Source organism: Chinchilla lanigera, unplaced genomic scaffold (genome assembly GCF_000276665.1).
Source record: "Chinchilla lanigera isolate Chin_1 unplaced genomic scaffold, ChiLan1.0 scaffold00069, whole genome shotgun sequence".
NCBI classification, from domain to species: domain Eukaryota; kingdom Metazoa; phylum Chordata; class Mammalia; order Rodentia; family Chinchillidae; genus Chinchilla; species Chinchilla lanigera.
In genome coordinates, this window is record NW_004955470.1 from 7,489,445 (window position 1) to 7,511,134 (window position 21,690).

A 21,690-nucleotide genomic window follows, 5' to 3' on the forward strand; every position below is an offset into this window, starting at 1 on the left:
GCCCCAAGTACCACCAGCTCTGCACCACCAGAGAGGAGGTCCTCTGAGCTCTGGAGGAGACGGATCACCTGTTCATGTCCTCTGTTAGTTGCTCAAACCGCGGTTCATATTTTAGCCATAGTTTTCCTAAGCAGCATGTTTCGCGTTTTTCAAAGGGGACTTCCTGTCTTCTGTCTCCCCCGGGCTTTCTGTGCTCACCTGCAGGCTGCAGCTCACTTTGGGGAGCGACACTCCTGACAGCCCCCCTCAACACCTGCTCTCTAGGACTGTGGGCTGGTCTCCTTCTGCGACTTCCCTCCTGGGGTCACTGCTCCTTCCCCTACTTGGTTAGATTTCAAATGCTTCCTGGATTTCACTTCCCCTTCGCTTTGTTTTCCTTCCTTATTTTCTTGAGGCACATCCTTGAGTAACTTCCTCAGGAAGAGTATGTGGGAGAAAACCTTCTGACCCTGTCTTTCTGAAAATATTTATGTTCATTCTGTCTGTCATAACTGATGGGCAGTTTTTCTGGAAATAAACTTCTGCGCTAAAATACTGATGCAGGGAATTGAGTCAAGTATGACCCTTACTCCTTAATACTTTGAAATCTCCCCCTCTGGCAGCATCTACGATGATCCCTTTATCTTTGGTATTCTGAGTACTTTCATTTTGTTTTGGATACGTATTGGACTGTTACAGTTATCCTAGTTGATGTCAGTAGTCCCTTTCAGTATGCACTCTATTCATGTTTTGTTTTGTTTTCCACTTTGATGAACTTGTATTAGCTGGATCTTCTACCTGGTGGCTTGACTGTCTTACTTGTTCTATCTATTTGATGAAAGTTTTGACACTGTCTTCTTGTTTACTGAAAAATCTTGAATTTCAGCCTACCTACTGATCTTTTTCTTTGCATTTTGGCAAACTATATTTAAAGCTCAGGCAAAGGTATCAAATAATAAGAGAATAGCATCATCTAGACCACCAAGAACAATCAGAAGTGCTTTCAGAAAATCGAACAAATCTATTTAACAGCATTGGAGAGCACTTAATGAAGACAAGACTTCAGGGGACGTGAGGCTGGAGGGAAGGAAGGGCATGCAGGTGAGCCCAGCTTGTTCGTGTTTCTACCTCTGAGAAGTCTGTCTTGGGCTCCTTTTTGTTGCTGGGACAAAATATCTGACGCCGCCAGTTTAAAGGAGGAGGAGTTTGTCTTGACCTAGATCTCAGTGCAGAGTCAGCTGGCTCCAAGGCAGGATGCAGGAAGAGAGCTGCTCATGGCATGGTGGACAGGAAGTGGAGAGCCAAGGGAGAGCAGGTGAGGGAGATGAACACTTCCGGGTCACACCCTCCAGGGACCCTTTTCCCCAACCAGCCCTCACCTCCTAAGAGCAACTCAGCCACGAGCCCTCATACTCCAGCCACCTTCCGGAAGCCCCACGTCTGTGGGATCCAACACTTGTACTTATGGCTGTTTGTTCCAGAGAAATAAAAACTTACAATGTTTGTAAACAAACCAAAGCAAAACCCTGTGTACAATGTCACTAGCATCGTTACCCGTCGTAGTCTGAACAGACTATGATCCTGCCGTCCCTCCATGGTGGTTGGACTGTGGCACATACTTACCGTACAGTGCTGCTGGGCAGTGAAAAGGGAGGCCCTTTGAGGAACAGCTCGTATGACCCCTGGGGCAGGGGAACAGGCTAGTTTCAACTAGCGGAACAGGCTAGTTTCAAAAGATTGCATACTGTAGGCTCCCAGCAGTTTTGGAATGACAATGTTTTGGAAACGGAGAGAAGAGCCGTGGTTGCCTGAGCTGAGGAGCAGGTGGGTGTGGCCAGAAATGAGCAGAAGGACATGTTTATGGTGGTGGCAGAGCTCTTGATTTTTAATGGTGCTTGCAGGAATCCCCACATGGGATAAAATTCACAAAATGCACACACGACCACATCCGCCAAGAAGCGCACACAGAACTATGAGATCTGAACCAACACAATGGGCCATGCCAATGTCAAACGCCAATTGTGATATTGTGTTAAAATTAGATAAGTTGTTCCCATGGGGAAAACTAACTTCAAGAGTAAGAGGGCCTCTCTATTACTTTTGTAATTTCTTGTGAATCTATAAAATAAAAAGCTATTAAAAATCAATCATAGTTTTACCCAGCAGAAAACATTCCAAACTAGAAAATGTAAATATACTAAACCAAGTGTGGAACACACCTATAATCACAGTACTCCAGGAGGCTGAGGCAGAAAGATCTGAAGTTTGAGCCCAGCCTGGGTGATTTGGTGAGTTAGTAAAATCTGATCTCAAAAAAAATTTTAAAAGGGCTGGAGCTTAGTGCCAGGCCCCTAAATCATCGTTAACCTGCCCAAATTTTAAATACACTATTTATAGAACTTTGAAAAAAGAAATCAAAGTCTTAAATATAATTGTAATGAAAAATATACAAGACCGCTGCATAGAAAACTTCAAGAATTTAGAGAACTAAACAAATAAAGGGACAATTCTATGTTTCTTGGTTGAAAGATTTAAAAAGGTGTCAATTCATCCCAAGTTGATCTATATGGATTTAATGTAATCCCAATTAAAATCCCAGCAGACTTTCGTGGAGGGTTAGTGACAAGCTGACTCTAAAGTATACATTGAGAGGCAAATCTAGGAATTTTCATGATAATGATCAGAAGAAGGGTTGGGATATTTTTACTTCAGATATGAAGATTTACTGCAAAGTGACCGTGTAGTATTGGCATAAGAATAGGCAATTAGACTGGAGAAGTAAAATAAAATTCAGAAATAAACACACACATATAGACACTGAAACTTTCCCCAAAGGCCTGGGACAGTGGGGAAACGTTCTTTCTAGTCAGTAGATCTGGGGACATTTCTACCCATATGTGAAAACGTAAATGTACAATCCTGCCCCTCATGGTACACAAAATCAATGTTGTTGTTCTGCTTGTGAGAGGTTAAAAAAAAATCTAAAATATAATTTAAAAGAATATTTTTAAGTTTTGGGCAAGTAAAGATGTCTTCAACAAACAAAAACATTATGTTCTGTTTCGTGGAGCTCTTTTGTGGGTTTTTATTTCTTTTTCATACTATCACCTTCTTGTTTTATAAGAGCAGCTTCTACGTGGCACCATCAATTAAAATCTTACCCTTCTTGGTTTCCGTGTTCCTTTTTTATTTTCCTTCTCACGCTCCTGGAACCCACCCGTGTCTGATGATTGTAGGTTTGGTTTCCTGGGACTGGATTGCTTCGAGTGGCTGGTGCATGTCTCCTCTGACCTTGGATGAGCAGGTTTGATTTCCCATTAGGTCTGCAGGGGAGAGCTGAGGGAGCTCTGAGGACTTAGCGAAGTGGCAGCTCTTTGGCGGGAATGTTCCGCCAGGAAATGCCAGGACTCTTATATTACTGGTTCATTCCCACCCAACAAGCTCCAGTGCTGGAAGACAGCTCTCTGGTTTCTTGGCTCAATGGTGAACATTTGACTGCCAGTCTCTGGGAACCCACCAGCCCCTGAGGTCCTCCAGAAAGACCTTCTTCTGGGCCCTTGTGATCCTTTTGTGCACGCAGCCTTGTCCCTGGCCTCTTCCACTTGACATCCTTCACTCCCAGAAGCATGTCAAAATCTTCCACCCACTGACCACCACTGCCTGGATTCTAAAGGGCTCTAAGTAGAAAATCCAGTGAAATGGAGCCCTTGAACTCACCCTTCTTTTATTAATGGTCAAAACTAGTGTCTGTCAAAATCACAGTATCTGTCATTTAGTCCGTTTTCTGTTGCTGTAACAGGATACCTGAGACTGGATAGTTTATAAAGAGAAGAAGTTTATTTTGGCTCATGGTCATGAAAGTCCAAGAGCAGGGGGGCCCCTATCTGCTCAGCTTCATCAGGCCTCGTGGCTAGAAAGCAGAAAGAACACAGGTGCATAAGGAAGAGAGGGAAACTTGCTTTCTAGCAACCTGTGGTGGTGGAAATTATATTCCTCCCTCGTAAAGGGGGTGTCTCTCTCCTAATTGTCTCTATCTATCTACCATCTATCTGATATCTATCTATCTATCTATCTATCTATCTATCTATCTATCTATCTAAGATAGAGTCTCACTATGTAGCCCAGACTGGCCTCAATCCTCCTGCTTCAGCCTCCCGAGTCCTGGGATTACAGGTGTGCACCACCACATCCAGCTCCTAACTCCCTGCCATCTCCCAACATTGCTACATCAAAGAATCCACCCTCAACATGGGTTTTGGTGGGGACAGACCAAAGCAGTGTCCTGTCAGCTTCCAAAAGGAGCATACCACTCAGAGCAGTGTTACCTAGAAATGCAAGGGGATTGTGAGAAGTCTGATGATGAGATCCGGTGAGGAGAATAAAAATGCTCATGCCCTTGATGAAGAAAACCAGGTGAGTGCCTCTACTTGGAGAAAGTTTCGGTGATAGTGTATGTTTCAGTACTGTGGCTCAGGCACCCTGGGGACCAGAACCTTGGTGTGTGTGTGTGTGTGTGTGTGTGTGTGTGTGTGTGAAATCTTAACAACTGATGACTTCCCTCATGGTCAAGTGAACCCAACACTTCCTCCCAAACTCCGGTTGCCCCTGGGGGCCCCTCAGTCTCCATCTCCTCAGGACAAGAGGACTGGCATGGCTTCTGAACTCTCACAGAAGACAGCGAGCTCCCCTGGGCCCCACTACAACCTGTCCTTCGTGGCCAGATGTGTGCCCTGGCCTGAGGAGCCGAGGTGCAGGACAAACAGGGCAAAGGAAGCACATGCAGAGCAATATTTTCCAGAACTGTGCTGCAGAACCCTTTTCTGCAGAAGCCTGTTCAGCCACATGTTTATCAGGGGCAGGTGGCATGGACTGGATTCCGGGGCCTGCACTGAGGGGATTTACCAGAAATGCCTGATGACATGCACTTCTCCATGGGTGACGCAACGCTATTTGAAAACAGTTGTCTTCGGGCGCTCAGCGTCCAAAGTTCTGTGTAATAAGTGTCTCAGAGTTTGTGCGAAGGGCTGGGTGGGGCGGGGACTTTTCCCTTTTTACCAGGAGAGTCATGCAGCAAAGGAGCTGTTCCCCTTTCTGCTCAAGGAAACAGTGAGTCACCCGATGGTCTCCGCAAAGCCATCAATCCCTGTGATTAGCATAGTGACTTCCTTCTTCTCCCCACACGCACACTATTTTGATGTTATTTGACACTCGGTTATTGCACCCTTTTGAAAAACACACTGGGACAGTCACAGTCTAAATGTGTTTCAGGGTTGCTAAGGAAACATGGTCCAGTGATGAGATGTAGTGCTGTTACATGGTGATATAATATCTACACACCATGGGGGGCCATAGTCACACCTTGGGACACCTTCCCCAGACTTGGAGCCATTTTTATACAAACATAGTTGATATAGCACAATTGATATAGCACAACTAATGGTCACAGTGTCCCAGACTCCTGCAGAGGCTGGTCAGGGACGGGCATGAGGATAACTCTGGCCAACCAGACTTGCAGGCAAGGTTGCTAAGGGCCTCTTAGAAAAGTGTCCTCACTTTTAGAAGTGAGACAGTACTGTCTTTGTGGCAGCTTGAGAGTCCTGGACTTGCTTCTGCCATTGTGGAAAAACAGGACACAGGTTGGAGCCACAAGAGAAGCTCTAGAAAGGGTCCAGGCACATGACCCAACACCTGTCTGTTGTCCTTGCTGTGGTTTCAATGTGCTCCCTGGGGGCTCAAGTACTGGAAGCTTAGTCCTCAGCATGGTGTTGTAGAGGCAGTTGGACCTTTGGAAGGTGGATCCTAGTAAGAGCAATTAGCTCACTGGGCATCACCCTCAGAAGGGATTAATGCAGCTCTTATGGGAGGCTGGTCCCTAAAGAGCAGATTGTTGTAAAAAGATCAAGAATGGTCCCTCAGTTTTTTCCTTCCCGTGTTGGCATGTCATCTCTGCCACATGTGCTCTCACCACTATGATGCCATCTACTTTCAAACTGTCACCAAAGCCAAACAGATGCCAGTGCTGTGTTCCTAAACCTTCAGGACTGTGCTAGTAAGCATTTTCTTTACAAGTCACCCTGCCTCAGGTGTTGTATTATAACAACAACAAATGGACTAATACTATGCTTAAGCCAAGTTGAACTGTGATTCTTTTTCTTTCACCCTAGAGCATCACCACAGATCCAGGCTCCTTCCAAAATCTTTGATGCTCCTGGCCATTAGACAAATTTGCCTTCTATCATCCAACCTGCCCACCCCAGCAAGTGACTGAAGCTTAGCTGACTTGAGGCCAAGAAGTAGATGGCAGCTTCCTGGAAAATAGATTTCCCACCAGGGTGTAGGGTTTGTTTCCTGGAGAGGAATGCTTATTTCTAATGCACTGAGGGGAGGAGTGAGGAGGCCCAACCTTACCTTCCTCAGAGAAACCTTGCTCTTTGAGTTTTATCCTGTGTATTGAAGTCAGTAGTCTGATTGTGGTCTCATCCACTGGGGTCCTAAAGAAAACTCGGAGGGAGTCAAATGTCAGCATGTCCCCAGAGGTAGCCAGAAAACATTGGGGCAAGAAGCAGTCTGTGTGGATGAATCAGGGGTCAAGGCACAGTCAGAGGAGCCCCTTCCAGAGAGGGCAGCATCTGGGGCCTCCACCCACGGCTCTCACAAAGCATGGGCCTGCCTCTGTTCTGGCTGCTGTGAGCTCACGTGTGGACTCTCCACTCAGATGTGCTCCAGGTGGTGAAAGGTGAGGCAAGTCTCTTCCTTTCCCGAATCTGAGCCAGGTGCTGCCAACCATGAAACCTGGGCTCCCCTCCAAAGCGGGGCCAGTCAAAAATCCCTTTGGATCTTCCCCTTCGGCTGTGAGATGTGATCAAAATACGAACAGACTTGCTTGGATTTCTTTCTGGATTTGTACCATTCTATTTTTTGTATTTAAGTTTTAATTCTTCAGATGTTTATTTTTCTATAGGGTGTGAGATGGGTGTTATGATTTAGGTCAAAGATGTCCCCCAAGGCCTCATGCATGCATAGGCAGGGCTTTTAGAAGGTGATTCAGTCATGGGGGTGATATAACTGACTCACTGCTAGGAAGTAGAGTCTATGCAAAAGAGGTGGGTCACTGGGGGCAAGACCTGAGAGGGTGCATCTCCCCCGCCAGCTCCTGGCTTCCCTCTCTGCTTCCTGGTCACCATCATGTGAACAGGTTTCCTATGCCAGACTCATCTACCACGGCATTTCTTTGCTTAAGCTTCTTCTGTATTTAAGCCTGCAAAATGTGGAGTGAAACTTCTGAAAGGAGAACTAAAATAAACCTCTCTTTCGTTAAGTTGTAAAGGAGTTAGTTTTTCTTTTTATTAGCAAATTCTCCATTTGTTAAATTATGATTAGGGCACAAGGTCTATCAAATTCTTAGTTTTTAAATTTCTTAAGATCTTCTTTGTGCCTCAGAGATTACTTAATTTTTATCAGTGTTATATGGCAGATGCCAAAATGTACATTCTCCGTCTGAGGAACGGAGCATTTCATTTGTGTCTAATTGACTTTCTTGATCATTTTATTTGTATTTATTTATGTTCTTAATTCATTTAACCTGGTTCAATTGTGTAAACAGAATTTTTGAATTTCCCTCTTTGACAATATTTTAATTTGCATTTTAATAATTTTCATTAAGCTTTAAATTTTAATTTGTGTATTTGCATGCTGTTGTAAGAAAAAAAATATAAGGAGTATTAGCCCAAAAAACATTGAGGCAGGGGCTTCCAGACTCCAAAAGCTATGAATAACTTGGAAAAATCTGCCAGATTTAACTCTTGTGGAATGTTGGAATCAAGAAAAAAACTACTACCACGAGAGAAAAGCTGAATAAAGAAAAGAATTGCTCAATTTCAGTTAAAGGAAAAGAAAAAAGATAGTATGATTCATTCGTAAGAATAAAAGAAACTAATAAAAATTATCTTTGAGAAAGCCCAGGCATTAGACTTGCTAGAGAAAGACTACAAATCAACTTTCTTAAACATTGTCAAAGAATGATAGGAAATTATAGGAAACAAGGAAGGGAACCAGGAGTATAATGTCTGAACAATTACAGAGAGAGAAATCATAAATAGGAACCACACAGAAATTCTGGTGTTAAGAAGTATAATCGGAAAAAAAGAAGTATAAGGACTAAAATGAAAAGTTAATTAGAGAAGTCTAACACAGATGTGAGGGGACAGAAAAACAAACCACAGAACTTGAAGACAGGTCTATTGAGATCATCAAATCTGAGGAGCAGGAAGATTAAATGAATGAAGAATCAGCTGGGTGTGGTGATACATGCTTGTAATCCCAGCACTTGGGAGGCTGAGGCAGGAGGGTTGCTGAGAGTTCAAGGCCAGCCCATGCTACCTAGTGAATTCAAGGCTGGACTACACAGCAAGACCCTGTCTAAAAAAAGAATGAAAAATCAACACACTTAAATTGATTTTAGGTGTGATATCCAAAGTACAAGAAACAAAATAAAAATAGGTAATTTTGACTTCATCAAAAGGAAAACCAGTCAATATTCCTTGTAAATATAGATGTGACGATCTGAGGGAAAACATTAATAGCTAATATATCTACAAAGGTCTGTTGTCCAGAATATTAAAAGGACTTTTGCAATTCAACAATAAAAACTAGTTAAAAAACTGACAACGGATTTAAATAGGCATTTCTCCAAGGAAGTAGCGCAAATGTTCATAAAGCACCTTGAACAGATGCTCATCAGGGCGGGGTGCTGCTCGGTAGCCGTGTGCTTGTCTAGCATGAAAGAAATGCTGGGTTCTATCTCCAACAATGCCAAAAAAACTCTTTGTCTTTAGTTTTCAAAAGTTTAAATGCGATGTGCATTGGTATGGATATTTTCAGATTTACAGAATCTCCTCCTGAATCTCTAGTTGTATGACTTGCACCAAGCTGAGGATTTTCCAGCCATTATTCCCCTCCCCTTGAACGCATGTGTCCCGCCGTCCTTGCCGCTGTCTGAAGCGGTTGTGGAAGTCCTCTTTCTTAGTTCTGAGTGTTCTTAGTTGTGTTGTCCTGGCTGCCTCAGTGTCCTGAGTCAACGCAAAGCGTCTCCCTCTCTTGGTTGCTTTAACTTTGGGGAAGAGCCGGAAGTCACACGGTGCCAGGTCCGTTCAGTAGGGTGGATGAGGACCCCGCCGTGTTTTCACCAGCCGCCTTCCTGCTGCCCGGCTGTCAGCAGCAGCACTCATATTTTTGATTACAGCTTGTGAAGCCACTCGGGGGGTCCCACACAGATGTGAGGAGACAGCGTTAACACCAATGCATAGTATTCTTGAAAATTGCTGAGAGAGGAGGTTGTAAGTGATCTCACCTAAAAAAGGAAAAATAGAAGAGGTAATACATACACCCATTATACAGTATACACATATTTCAAAACATCACATCATACATGATAAATACATATGGTTTTCATTTGTCAATTAAAAAATAATTTTTCAAAATAAAATGTAACAAACTTTTCTTCCCAGAAATCTTACCTCTGGCTCTTTATTTTGTGAAATTGAAAGTACCATGGTCTAAGAGCTTTTGCATGTAGATTTTGTGCTGAAAACTGGACTCCAGACCAATGAAATCAGCTGAAGGAACCCCATTCATCCAGAGAAGAGAAAATGCAGCAGTCACCCAGGGACACAAGAGTGACAGAGAGAGTATCGTTGTGTTGTATTCACTTTGAAGTAAGTGCGGACTTCTGGGAGGTGAGAGAACACAGCAAATAATTCCCATCGTCCCCTTCATTCCGTTCTCCAGCTCTGAATGTAACCACATCCGTACCTCCTCCCCACCTTCTGGATAGACACAGATAACTTTTCAGTTTTTACTTTTGCCTAAATAGTTCAGTATATATTTCCTACAAATGAAGACTTTTTAAAATGTAATCACAAAGTCAGGGAGTAAACACTGGTGTAACATTATTCCTTAATGCTCAGCAACTCAAGTCCTTTAATGGAAAAATAAATAAGGCTTCAAGGACTAGTCTAGCTCAGCCTAGCTCAGACTCCACCTCGAATGTCATGTCTCCTTGTTCTGAGACGTTTCCTCAGTCCTACAGAGAGCCCTTCCTTGTCCTTGTTGCGGCCCAGGAAGCTTGTGTTTGTGATCCCACGGAAAAGCTGCTGGAATTCTAGCAAGTTAATTCCAGTCTACCACTGCCTGTGCAACTGATGGCCAGAAGAAAGCCACTAAGGCATATTTGTATTAGTTATGGGAAGCCAAGGGGCGCTAAGTCCAGTCACAATGATGGCCACCCGGAACAAAGGCCTTGACACAAGGCTGAACCCAGGTTTTATTCATTCATGAAGAAAGGAGTGGCTTGAGGATGAATGCCTGTGAGAATGGTAGGAAGTAGGTGAGTGCTGTGAGCTGGGCTAGGTAGGAGGCCTGAAATCACCTCTGCAAATGCAGAGAGAAGGATATGCAGAAAGAGTCATCTGCATACCAAATTTGAGGTAGTATGTGATGTTTGGGGCCAGTGCTTCAGCTCTGATGTGTAATTTTTTATGCCTTGGGAAGCCATAGCGTCTTATCTCAAGGTTCCATCCCAGCCAACAGCGTAGAGCATGGCTCTCCATTCTGCCCTGGCTCACACATATTTATTTGGGAGCTATGGTTGGGGCAACACTGACTTGTCACCTTGCTTCAAAGACTACGCGTCAGCACCTGGCTAGACTGATTTGCATTGCTTAAAGCCAACTGAGGGGATAAGGAAAAGTCCCAGCCAGTTCTGTACACATCAGTACATGGAGATAGGGCCGGGTTCAGCCAAAATCGAGATAATTGCTCTTCTTTCAAGGGGAGGTGTCCAGGCGTCCTCCACATGGTCCCTAGTGCTTCTCTTCACCTTGACATTTCTGAAGGGCACAGGCCCGAAGTTCTGCACGCCCTGCAGTTTGGGCTACTCGGATGTTTCCTCAAAATTAGATGCTGATCATGTATTTCTTGGCAGGAATACCACAAAAGGGATGTTGGCCTTTTTCTGTATATATTCTTTTTTTCAAGTCAGTGGTTTTTAATACATTCGCAAAATTGTGCAACCATCACTACTTCCTAATTTTAGAACATTTTCATCATCCACAGAAGTAACATCCTAACCCCACGCACTCCGGCCACTGCCCTCCAATGTCCCTGACTCTAAGCAACAGGTTGTCTATTTGTAGCCACTGTAGATGGGCCTCACCCTGACAGTTCTTGTAAATAAAACTGCACCACACGCAGTGCTTTGTGTGTGTCCGGCTTCTTTGTGTTTCACAGTGTGTTTTCAAGGCTTGTCCATCCTGCACCATGTATCAGTGCTTTCTTCCCTCTTCCGTTGGTGTGGCTAGCCTAGGCTTTGATTCCACTCTCTGACTCTTCTGAGTAAGTCCCTGTGAACGTGTGTAGCTGAACTTTTGTGTGCACCTGTGTTTGCAGTTCTCTTGGGTGTACCTGGGAGTGAAAGGAGTATTTGAAGTGATTTAGGAGTCGGGTTGTCTAAGACATAGAACTAACATAAATCATGTCCATACGTTAAGATTCCCGACAGGCTCATCCTGGAAGACCAAGTTTGCAGTGTGGGTCAGTGCGCGGAGACCCCAGACAGGAAACGGGAGCTGAAGTCGGAAAGCAGTCAGAGCAACCTGCTCTCTATTCCTTCTGTTCAGAAGCTCAGCTGATTGGACGAGGCCCGCTGCTTTATGGCGTTGCTTTCCTCAGTTCTATACATTTCAAAGTTATGTTCGTTCACACTCACAGGAACATCCAGAATGATATTTGCCCAGCCTGCAGCCCAGTCCAACGGGCACAACATTCATCCTCATAGCAAAGCACTCCTCAGGAGTAGAAGCAAGGTGCAGAGAAAAGCGTGCCCATGAAGCTATTTTATAACATAATGACCCAAAGTCCCCACGTATAGTGTTGCCTTGGTTCACAAATGCTTTTGTTTGCCAAAAATTTAGTTTGCAAACAGAAGTGTTTGGCAAATTTTGCTTCTGTTCATGAGCTCTGCATGAGTGACAAACACAGCTGTATCATCTTCTCCAGTATCGCAGAAAGAAGTTCTTGGGCCGAGGCACTGCTGCATCTCTGTAAAATAAATGAGCACACCAGCTTCCTAGTTTTCCTGGTGGGGCGGGGTCTGAACAGGAAAATTAAGACTATTCATTTATTTTTTTGGAGGGTGTACCAGGGATCGAACTGAGGATCTTGTGCTTACTTGTGCCACTGGCCCTAAGACTATTTAAAAACTCTATTTGTATGTATGTATTCCAAGCATGTAAAAATCTCATAGTGTATGTGTATTCACTCACAGATATCTGAGAAGATGACCACTACAAAGTTAATGATTGCGTGCAGATATGGAACTTCTAGTCTCCCCCTTTAAAATTCTATACTCAAATATTTTTCATGTATATGGTTTACACAGGCTCAAAAATTAACAAAACTGAGCTGGGCGTGGTGGTGCACACCTGTAATCCTAGCACTCTGGGAGGATGAGACAGGAGAATCACAAGTCTGAACAATTTAGCAACTGTGTGAGGCTCTGTCTCAGAATGAGTGAAAAAAGGGCTGGGATGTAGCTCAGGGTGAAGGTCTCAGTACTGACAAAAAGTAAATAAATACATCAACTAGACCTTCTCCATGGCACAAGCAGACACGGGCCTGAGGCCGCCCCAGTGCTCCAGGCCCTGCCCCTGCTGGCTAGCCCAAGCGTCCCAGGCCGGGTTTCGGGTCAGGTGCCACAGCGACTCTTTCAGGGCAACTCCAGCCTTGCCGGAGCCTGGGGCTCACAGCGGGGTTCACCGAGGAGACAGCAGAAGGAGGCTGTGCAGATCCGGCAACTCAGAAGGGCCAAGATTCTGCCGGCCGTGGTTGCCGGGCTGGGAGCTGCCCTCGCCCTCGGGGGCTTGCCCTGTGCTCATGCTCAGCCTGGGGGTGGGCTGTGTCTCAGGCCAGGCTGGGGGAGCTGGCAGGGACGGGACCAGGCTGCGTGGAGTGTGTGGGCCCTCACTGGGCGTCCACTCAGGGGGTGCTTGGGAACCTCAGGGCAGCAGGCAGCGGCACCCTGGACCCTGGCTGCTGCTCCACGTTGGGAAGGCCCAGGGTGTGGCCGGCACGGTTCTGTTCCGGCCAGGCCTGGCTGGCACTGAGCACCTGGAGCTCACACAAGCCACGTGGCCCTGTCGTCTGAGACAGGAGCTGCGCACCCCTCCTTTCCACTTGTTCTGATATTGTTCCTCACTCTAGCATCCATGAATATGTCATTTTTGTTTGTTTCTTTGATTGCTTCTGAGACAGGGTCTCCTTATGTAGTTCAGGCTGGCCTCAAACTCAGTGATCCTCTTGTCTCAGCCTCCTGAGCACTGTGATCACAGGTGTGCACTACCATGCACATGAATATTCATGTCATGAATATGTATTCTAAATATTCACTTCATGAATATGTAATGTAGAAAGATCTCTTTAATAGAAATTTAGGCCTTCCATTTTTGTTCAGTAACCAGAAAATCTTCGGGTACAAGCAGACCAGCGTGTGCCTAGACCTGGGGGCCTAGGGGGTTGGGGTGCTGGGTGAGGAGCATAGGGGAGGGGTTTGTACCCAGCTCTGTCCCCACCGGGTGAAGGCAGTGGTGACTGGAGCCACAGCTGAGCCCGACGGGGCATTGCAGTGGGTAATGTCGTGCGTGCCGTTTGTGTCCCTGAAACCAAAGACTCCTTGATATTTGCTTGGCTTGCTGTGGGCTTGCCACAAATAGTTTTCTCTTTCCTTTCTGGTAGGATCCATTCTTGATTTAGAGAGAAATGATCTGAGACAGTTCATGAGCCCTGTGGCATTTCCGAGGCTTCCCCCTTGGGAGTCAGGACTGGTCACCTTCTAGGCCCGTGCAGTGGCTGTCGCGCCAGCCTCAGTCCGTGGCAAGAGGCCCCACCCCCCACTTCTGTCCCCCACGGTGGAGGTGATTGACAGGCGAGGGAGTGGTCCAGCTGAAGTGAGGTGGCTCCTTCCTCTCCCCCCTCTGTCCTGCACCCACGTGCATGTGTGCACCCTCTTAGCCAAAGATCAGCCCGGAGGTGGGGTGGGCTGGACCCCAGAGTGGCGAGACCTCTGGACCGGTCCGCTCGAGGCCATTTGGGCCCAAGAGTCCTGTGTGGGGCAGAGCTGGACAGAGCTGGGGAGAAGGGAGGAAGTTCTCCCACAAAAGAGACACGTTTCCCTCCGTTTCAGGGTACATCTACCCCCTATCAACACCTCCGGAAAGAGACTTACTCTAAGGGATGGACCCCCGTGCCCCTAGGCATGGCGACAGCTGTGCCTGCCACCTGCAGCTGCAGCCCAGCACCCCAAGAGGTGCAGCGCCAGCGGGCCGGGCGTGGCCTCCAGCCCAAGTTCGAAGCCTAGAGCCAGGGGCACGGAGGGCAGCGAGGCCCTATCCCTGCCACTTGGTGGTCGTGCGGATGAACCAGCCCGTGTGGGCCTTTGTGATCCATGCAGGCCCTGGGATGGGCTGCTGCCTGCCCCACTGCCCACCCACTCGTGCTGGTCTCACCAGAGAATCCTCACCTACATGCCTACAAGGAGTGCTTCACCAGCTAGCCATCTGGGCATCCCACGGCTGGTGATGTTCACACTAGAACTAACCTGACCAGGGGTTGGCTGTCCCTGAGTGCCCCAGTCCCACCAGGACCTCCCAGTGGAAGTCAGGGTCCCCTCCAGCCGGGTTGCCATCTTGGTGCTCTTGTGGGGTGAGGCTATTCCCATGGTTCCTGGCTGTGATGATCCAGCCTGTGCGTGTCCACGTCTACGGTGCTGGGAAATGAGGCATGTTCTGCAGAAATCACACTGGAATGCAAGCACGTTGGGGCCACGCTGTCCCGGGGCAAGGAACTGAGGATGTGCGACAGGTGTGTGGCGAAGTGAGGGTGCTCACAGCTTGTCTGTGTTCAGCTCGTTTCTGACTAGCAGCTTACTCAACTTACAATGGATTTGCTGGACTGCAACGGCACGGGGGACCGTGGGACAGTGCTGCTCGATTCACCCCACTGATGTTGTTGTTAATGGGAGGAGTTGGACCCAGGGCCTTTGCACTGAGCTCCATCCTCTGTTATTTTTATTTTTATTTTGAAACCGGTCTTGCTAAGTTGCCCAGGCTAGGCTCAAACTTCTCATCCTCCTGCCTCATCCTGCGGGGTGCTGGTGTGGGACGGCAGGGGTGCATCTCCACACCTGGCTCAATTCATGTCTTTGAAACATTCGGACATAAAGCGTGGGCACCATCGCCTTCTGTTACCATGGACGCCCTTTCTCTGTAGTTTCCGTGACATCAGGCTTGTCTTTGCTGAGTTTAGCTTTTTCTCAAAACCAAATGGCTCAAATGATGATTGATTATTTCATATGGTTTCCGGGGACAACCGGGTCGTCGTTCTGCCTGTGCTGGCTTGGAGGAGCTCCTTGCTGGAGACTGGCTGGCGGGGTGGCTCAGCGCCGGGGCCTGTGTGGCCGCTTGTGCTCCCGCAGGCCAGCTTGGGCTTGTCAGCAAAAGGACGGGCGCGTTCCCAGCACAAGAGCAGTAACGGGAAGGCCTCGGAGGGGCTGAGGCTTGTCCGCCACACCCTGCTGGTCCCAATCACCAGTCATGACCCTTGCATCTCTTCGTGAGAATCCTCCAAACTGCTCCATTTTTAAGAATTGGATGCATCACAGAGCTGAGAAAGGTCACCATTCCTTCTGTGATGTACCTGCTGACGATTTGTAACGGCAATCTGACCACGGGACAGACCCACAGTGCCGGCACCCTCCAGGATCGCCGGCCGGGGCAGAAATGTCCGCGCCTGGGCCTGGGGTACAGCTCAGGGGACAGCACCTATCTGCCCCGTGAGAGGTCCCGAGTTCCACCCTCTGCACCCACAACAACAACAACACAAAACCAAGACATCAAGGTTGGTGGACAGCGTTGATCAAAATAAGTTCCCAGGGCAGCCCAGATTCAAGGGTGGGAAAGCAGAGGAAAAGTACTTGTAGAGCTTTATTTATTTTTGCAATACATTAAAAACACATACCTGTGCGTGCTGGTGTATTTCCCAGCTCCGTGAAAGCGCCGGCCCCAGTCCTTTCCTCTGAAGGAGGCATGGAAGGAAACAAGCTGAGCTCTTACCTCTCCACATCAACAGTGATGTGGGAGATGAGCACCCAGCTGACCCCACCAGGAGGACGGGCACCGTCACTTTGGGCGGGGGCTTTGTGTCACGCCTGGGGACTGGAACAGGGGCCGAGGTCAGTGGCTGGGCTGTTTGTGCCTACAGAGTGACCCCTGAAGCTCGGTTTGGGGTCCCCAGTGGGTACACAGTGACTTACAGCGCTGGAAAGGACCTTGTCTGTCTCCGCTGGGCAGTACTCAGAAGAGGACCTCTGTGCTTTGTTTTGCTTTTCTCTGGCTGGCGTGAATCTGTAACTGTCTCCAGCGATGACCTATTTCTTGTGTATACGACGGCTGTCAGGCAGCTCCAGGACCTTCTAGCAACTCTAGAACAGATCGATTTGGGGTCCACCCACATGTGCCTTGAAGCTAGAGAGACCCCACACGGGGCTGTGTGGACTGGTTTGCACCCTGGCAGTTGGCTGAATTCTAATTGCAACCTCCCAAGAAACCCCCCAGCTCTCCGACTGTTCCTCTCTGCTCTTAGGCTCCATACCAGTAGGGGGGGCACGGCATCCCTCTTTTCTCCGAGGATGTTCCCGTTCCCTCTTCCCCCTCTTGTCCGTGTGCTGGCTTTCGGGTCCCCGCTTCCTGCTGGGCGCTTCTCCGAAATGTCCAGTGACTCATGCTGCCCATTCTCGCCTGTGTAGGATGAAGCCTGAGGCGGCTGATTGAAACCTTGGGCTTGTCGCCAGGGGGGTCCCTGGGTGGTGAGGTTGTTGGTGGCCTTTCTACTGAGGGACTCCCAAACACGGAGCTGTTTTCTCTGTGGTTTGGAGACAGGGGAAGTGTCTCACTTCTTGTGGTGGAGAGCTACAGACCCGGCCGAGGGGATGCCAGAAACAGAATTGTGGCTGGCTCCGAGGAGACCATTCTTCCTTCGGTCTCTGACCCTGGATTTCCCCTGCTCTCTGCAGGGGCCGTCACCACCTTGACTTAATTTGCATGGAGACTTGGCCTCTGACTCTTCCGGATTGGCGTGCGGGTGGGGACAGGTGTCACCTGGCTGCTGTCCGCTCTTTACTGGCAGCATTTAATTTATCTCTTACTGTGCTGCCGCATTCTGCCGTCCTGTAGCTTCTGCCCTTGACTTGTCACCTGGGCCAGCGGCATTCAGACATTAAATCAGCAAGTGTGGTGTTCTAGGGGATTGGGAATATTTCAGGCCCCAAATGTTAGGTCAAGCAAGCAAAATGCAAAGAACTAAAGTCTTTGCCTTGAACAGATGCTTTTTAAAAAAATTGTGGTACTGATGGTTGAACCCAGGGGCGTTCTACCACTGACCTGCGTCTTCAACTGTTTTTGTATTTTATTTTGACGCAGGGTCTCACTAAGTTGCCTGGACAGGACTCAAACATGATCCTCCTGCCCTACTGCAGGAGAAGGAATGCTCCACAGGCAGACAGTGCCCACTCCAGGTGCGGGTCCCGGGTGCGGGTCCTGGATACAGCCAGGAGGCAGTGCTCTGAGTCTGGAGGGGGGGCAGGCTCAGGCAGGAGACGGGAGTGGAGAGCAGCCAGTCGCCTGGCTCTCTGTGGTCTCCCCAGCGGGGTGCTCCTGCTTTCCTGGGTACCAGGTGCAGAGCTCCGAGCAGGGCGCTGGGTGCTTCCATTAGAGCAGCTGAAGCGGGGTCCGGGGGACCCCCCAGGATGACACCAAGAGCACTGGGGTCAACAAACTCTCCATACCCCCCAGGATGACACCATGAAGCCCAAGGTTTCAATCAGCCGCCTCAGGCTTTATCCTACACAGGCGAGAATGGGCAGCATGAGTCACTGTACATTTCGGAGAAGCGCCCAGCAGGAAGCGGGGACCCGAAAGCCAGCACATGGACAAGAGGGGGAAGAGGGAATGTGAACATCCTCGGAGAAAAGAGGGATGCCGTGAAGAGCTGGCCCCAGGGGAGCTGCCCTTCTGCTGCCACCGTGCTGGTGGTACTTCAGAGGCCACCCACGGTCACTGAGGTGATGGCTCGTCACATTCTTGCTCTGGAAATTGGGAAACTGCCACTGCTCCCACTGCAACAAACTCTCCATACCCCCAAAGCTGGAGAGTGGCCTCACGAGCCCCCATAACTGTGCTTGGCGGACAATGGTCATGGCGCTCTTGGGTCTCCCAAACCTCGAAGACGGACTGGGAGCGGGGGCTTGGTTTGCATCTGGAGCCCCAGCAGCAGAGCTCTTTGGATCTGCAGTGCTGCGAGGCTGGACTGAGCACCAGGCACCACTACCCAGGCTTTGCCCATTATCTTAAACACGGGCCATCAGTCTGGGGCCTCAGACGTGGTTAGTGGCACTTCCTGCAGCAGCTGTGCTGTGTGGAAAGCTGGCACGCCGTGATGCTTGGGAGGGGTGGCGACTGCTGGGGTCTGAAGTAGGTTCCCTGGGCTTTCCCTCACTCCCTCACTTGAGTTGGGTCTTGCAGGGGTCTCCAAAAGCTGATTATTTTATTCATAAAGAAGAAACTTATCTTGCCTGGATTTTTGCTCAGGCACAGGGTACAGTGGCCCTAGAATTTGCAATAACTCTACTAGGGGCTGTATTGTCCACTTCCTACATTATAACAAAATACCTGAGGCGGGGTACTTCAGAAAGCAAAGAGGTTTCTGAGCATATCAGTCTGGAGATTCCAAGGCATGGTGCCAACTTCTGCTCAGTTCCGGTGAGAGCCTCTGGCTACGTCACAAGGTGGCTGAGACAGAAGCCGGAGAGCCAGGGCCCCCTGCCTTCTTCGTATAACAACTTCCTGCCACCGGAGCGCACTGGTTCTGTGAGAACTGCACTCACCCTGGTGTGGGAGGGGCCGTGTTTCCAGGCTGGAGGAGAGCTGCTCCCACATGGCGGATAGGAAGCGGAGAGAGAAGGGAGGAGCCATGTGATAGTTGACTGATTGTGTCATTTTGAATAAAAAACACCCCACTAAATTGGGTCAGCATAGCTCTGGGTGTGGCTGAAGGGCTTTACTTCCATAAACCCTCTCCAAAATCCTCCTTTGGGCCTCAGGCTTATTCTTCCTTTTGGGGAGACAAAGGACTCAGGTTTATGCACAATGCATTGTCTCACCAGGAGCGCTGTCCTCGGTCCGGAGGTCCTGTTGTCATCCACCTGGGTCTGGGAATGGCAGGTGTCGCCGGAAGCCTGACCCAAGCTTTTGGTCCGCAGGGCCTGTGTCCTGGGTGTTGCTGGAACGGCCCTTCGGGTGAAATGAATGAACAGAATGTAAAGGTCGGCTACTGTCAGTGGTTGAGGGGATCAGTGCAAGCATACATGCCTGCATTTGGCGGGGACTTACAGGGCGGGTGGAGGCAGTTTCCTCGGACCCACCAGAGGGTAGACCGTCTATGGTGTAGACCGACCTTGTGCACAGCCCACACGGTGGGAAGTTGATGTCCCGCTGCAGACGCTACCCAGCTGCAGCACAGCCTTGAAGAAGCCATGGCAAGATCATCATCACCACTGAGTGTTTCGGGATCGTGCAACAGCCCGGCCTCAGGCAGCTTGCCCAGGGCCCCGCCGCACTCCCAGGCTCTGTCTGCTGCGCTATTCACCACAGGATTCTGTGCCACGCAGTGCCCACTGCACAACACACACGCGACGTTCCTCAGCCCGGCATGGAAGCCTGGCCCCCCTCACACCTGCTGAGCTCAGTTTGCACACTTAGGACACAGCTGGGTGTGGTGGTGCACACCTATAATCCTAGCACTCAGGAGGCTGAGGCAGGAGGATCACCACAAGTGCCAGGCTAGCTAGTGAGTTCAAAGCCAGCGTGAACTACATAGTGAGACCCTGACTCTCTCTCTCTCTCTCACACACACACACCAAACACAAAGTGGCGCATAAAGTACACAGTTTGATTGTGCTGACAAAGGGAACGGCATCCTGTCTGCAAAGCACCCGCCCTGCTTGCTCCCTCCCTGCCTCCCCAAGAGTTCTCTGCATTCCCAGCCCAGGACCCTGCTGGCACTGAGCACACTGACAGCAAAGCCAAGTGGCCAAGGTGCCTGTGAGGAGTAGCCCGAGGGGCCGCCCTGCGCAGGGCCTGGGGGCCTGGGGACCCACTGCACAGCCCACTGGGTCCGTCCCCAGGAGGAGGCTCCTCCATGTGGCTGCTCTACCCGCTCCGGGATGGTGCTGTGGTCTAGGGGGCGCCTGGCGCAGAGCCTCCTGAGCCTCCTCTGCACTTGATCTTAGCCAAAAGGCCGAGAAGCGATCTGAGCCTCCTCTGGAAGGCGGAGTTGGGCTTAGGGCTGGGATCGTGGCTTGCCAGGGCCTGCCAGGGTCCCAGCAGGAAGTGGAGACCCCAGTGTCTTTCTCGAGCCCCCCGACCCCTGCGGGGCCTCACCGGGAGCCCAGGGGTATAAGGGTAGCGACACCAGCTGCAGGCAGCAGAGGGCAGGGCACTCATGCTTTTGTGTCTTTGCACACGCAAAGGAAAATCCCGGCGCTTTGCTTCCTGGGCAGCTTGCCCGGCCTGCCCCACTGACGGCTTCTGTCTCCCTCCCTGCCAGGGAGAACCTGACCCGAGGGCGACAGCGGGATCGCATCGTCCTCTCCCTGGTACACAGTCCCCGACAGCTGGAGAGGCTGGCTCTCTGTGGGTGTCCCAGCCCAGCGCCCGAGCAGCTGTGACCCCGCGCTCTCCCAGAGCTCCTCCGCTGCAGGGAGTGAGGGCCACGCCCTGCCTCCCCAGAGGCCGGGAGAGGCCAACTCTGTGGACAGAGTCCAGGTGAAGTCCGTGGGAAGCTAAGGTCCCAGAGGGCACTGCCAGGCCTCAATGGTGGTTGAGCGGAGCTGATTGTCTGTGCGGAGGCCTCAGCTTGGTTCCCAGCCTCTGAGCCCACACTGACAATCCCTGGTGACACTCTCTGTGTCCCCCGGAGAGGCATCCTGGCTGCACCAGGTCACACTGGACTGAGAGAGCAGGGGCTCCTCCCATCCTGGGGCTTCTATAGCTGCTGCTTGAACTTAGGATCCCACCCCTGGCATGGTGGCACACACCTCTAATCCCAGCACTGGGATCCCGGGGCAGGAGGGCTGCAGCGTGCTCAAGGTCAGCCCGATCACACAGTGAGACTCTTTGTGTTAGGTCCTTAGAAAGCTCCAGGTAGCTGCTGAGAGTCTGGGCTGAGGGTCCTGGTCTTGGAAATTGCATGTGTAGAATGGGCGGCAGCCAGAACTTGCACAGAGACAGAGCTCTGTCCCGCAGCCTGCAGACCACGCCACCAAGGACACCTGCCGGCCACCCACGGGGACCAGCCTACAGGAGGCCAGAGCACTTCAGTCTTTTCTCTTTTCTGAAACTGGGTCTCCCTATGCAGTTCAGGCTGGCCTTGAACTCACTATGTAGCCCAGGCTACCCTTGAACTCACAGGGATCCTCCTGCCTCAGCCTCCTGAGGGCTGGGATTAAACCAGCATACCTGTCTTGAGGGTCTGGGAGACCTGATAGTCCTGCTTCTCAGCTTCAGCCACTCAGCCTGAACAAGCAGTTGGGAAATGCTCGGCCCT

The 21,690-nt window shown here is 49.7% G+C and overlaps 1 long non-coding RNA gene across 1 annotated transcript; it reads right to left on the reverse strand.

The window, feature by feature from the left end:
- Window positions 1-8,647: 8,647 nt before the first annotated feature.
- LOC106150273 lies at window positions 8,648-16,661 on the reverse strand. Its single transcript, XR_001237002.1, has 4 exons — window positions 16,343-16,661; window positions 16,048-16,244; window positions 9,495-9,706; window positions 8,648-9,328 (listed from the first exon to the last, which is right to left on the reverse strand). It is a non-coding gene; the product is annotated as an uncharacterized LOC106150273 (long non-coding RNA).
- Window positions 16,662-21,690: the final 5,029 nt, after the last annotated feature.